This window comes from Echinops telfairi, unplaced genomic scaffold, assembly GCF_000313985.2.
Source record: "Echinops telfairi isolate 266 unplaced genomic scaffold, ASM31398v2 ScPeMD7_5;HRSCAF=22, whole genome shotgun sequence".
Lineage (NCBI taxonomy): Eukaryota > Metazoa > Chordata > Mammalia > Afrosoricida > Tenrecidae > Echinops > Echinops telfairi.
In genome coordinates this window covers 1518253-1520849 of record NW_022103901.1, presented here as the reverse complement: position 1 = coordinate 1520849, position 2597 = coordinate 1518253, and positions in this window count along the sequence as shown.

The following is a 2597-nucleotide window of genomic DNA, read 5'->3' as shown; positions in this document are numbered from 1 at the left end:
GCGGAGCCCCGGAGGGAGCGCGCCCACCCCGCCGCTCACGGACTCTCGGGGCGCTGCTCGGCCCGGGGGCGCCCAGAAACTCCCTGAAGCCGGGAGCCCGGCGTCGTCCACCGGGTAGGAGCCCATTTACTCCTCGTGCTCCGGGCGACCCCGGCGGCTCTGCGGAAGCAGCGCCCGGCGGTCAGCTCTCTGTAAGGACGTCCTGTCCGGCGGTCAGCTCCCGGCGGCCCCGCAGGACGGAGCGGAACCGCCCCCGAGGGCCCCCGCCCGAGATAGTGACTGGCGGGAAGACACGTCCAGACCTTTCCCCGGGAAACCCCCAGCCGCTTCTGGGGGACGGCGAGGGCTCTCCGTCTGGGGAGCCCCCCGCGCCCCCGCAGGTAGCTCCAGCCTGCCCTCTAGGGTCGCCCGGGTCGGCATCGACCCGCTGACAGTGAGTGTGGCTTGAGTTTCGAGTTTCCCTGGAACCGCGGGGAGTGTTAGTGCCTAACCACTGGGCGGCCGGGCCTCCTTCCCTGGAAGGTCGGGGTTCAGCGCCCGGGAGGAAGCCTCTGTAGGTGCAGCCCACCCCGTGCGCAGTGGGTAACCCCCAAACCTGATCCGAGGCCAGAATAGGCACATCCCACTGGGCAGGGGGCCGGTGGGCTGCAAGGCAGCGCAGACCCCCAAAAACAGACCCCCCCATCTTTCTGGCATCGGGCCTGGCTCACAACTACCTGTAGAACCGAGTAGAACTTGTCACCATGGGGTTTGCGAGACTACACCTTAACACAAGCAGGCTGCTTCATCTTTCTCCCTGTGGCCAGTTGGTGGCTGGCCCGGTGCTTGAACCGCTCACCACTGGACCCTTGGTCCCTGGTAGATAGATCTTCAAAGAGCACCGTGCTCAAGGCTGCCTTTCGTTACTGACACTGCCACCTAGTGATTCCGACTGGTAGCTGCCGCGCAGGACAGAGTGGACAAGTGCTCCCGTGGGTTTCTGGGACTGATTGACAGGAGCGGACAGCCTAGTCTTTCTCCCTAGGAGCTGCTGCTGATTTCTAATCAGCCACCGCATGGTGGTGAGCAGGCCCACCCAAAAAGCACTCTCACCTCACTGCCATCGACCGATTGTGCCTCATAGTGACCCGAGGGACAGGTTGCAGCTGCTGCGGGTTTCCCAGGCTGCCCATCTTTAGGGGATCAGAAAGCCTCACCTTTCTCTTGCAGAGCAGCTGGTGGGTTCAAACTGCTGGCCTTGTGGTCAGCAGCCCAATGTGTTTCCCCTGGACCACCAGAGCCCCTGACGCCGTTACTAGTTAGCTGAGCTGTTGTTGGGTTTAAGGATTCACGGGGTGGAGTCATTGGTGGGCTCTCAGTGGAGTGAGCTTGCTTCACTGCTTCCTTCTCACCAGGACCCTCCGGGCCCAGCAGGCTGTGCAGAGCTCACCCAAGGAGGGCTCCCAGGGCTAGCAGCGTGGGGCCCAAGTCCTGCCTTATCTGGAGGCCAGCCTATGCACACTGACCCTTCATTAACTACTTTTCATCTTAAACAACAACAAAAGCTTCCTATTTGGGGACATTTGTACATTTAAACTTCTTGTTTTGTGATCGAAAACACATCCCTACTCATTATAGAAACTTGGAAAACTAATCATCTGCCACCTGACCCCTCAGAAACCACCACCAGCATTGTGAGGCTCCCCAGCCCCCACTGATCGACATCGTTACCTTCCAGAGACCAGGTCCTGATGGGAAGTAGGCGTGACGGGAAAAACCGGAAGATGACGACACCCATACATGACTGCCGAGTTGCATCATGGCATAACTGCCACATGACATCACAATATGACTGCCGAGTTGCATCATTGTGTTACTGCCACATGACATCATGGTGTGGCTGCCAAGTTGCCTCATTGTGTAACTGCCCAACGGAGAATCGTGGCCCTACCAACTTGGTACATCACTGTCACCGTTGCAGCCAGTGTTCAGTGGCCTTCATGGCTGCCTGGCATGTGTCGTCCACACACAGAGCAGTGGGGCAGTAGGCCCCCTTGCTGTGTGTCCACGAGCAGGGTTGGAGAGCGAGGCCGGCGATAAGCTAGGCGCCTGGTGTGGTGTCCTTCCTGGGTCTCTTGGACCCAACTTTTCTGACATTTTAAATTGAGATCATGTTTACAAGGCTCATGAGCCTCTGCCATTTGGTCTGGTGGTAGCCTTCACCCTAAGTGCACAAGCCCAGAAGGAGAGCTGCTGAAACTTCCTGGCTGATGCTGCCCAGTGTGCCACCAGCCACCCTCCGTTGGCCTCAGGTGGAGGCTTGCACATGGCCGGATACTGAACAGGTTCCCACAGGGCTGGGCTAAGAAGGAGCAGGAAGAAGGGCCTGGTGACCTGAGTGGGAGAAGTCCTGTGAGTCACAGCAGCTGGCTTCAGATCTGGCCCGGGGAGTAGGAGGGACGGGGGGCCGTCCGTGTTGCACCCAGCATCACCAAGACAGCAGCCAAGTCGCTACAAACAAGCTTGCAAGCGTCTGGGAAAAGCCGTGGAAGGAGGAGAGGATCTTCTCACCAGCGTTTGAGAGCCCCTTGCGTTTCCTGGCTTTTATTCTCGGAAGC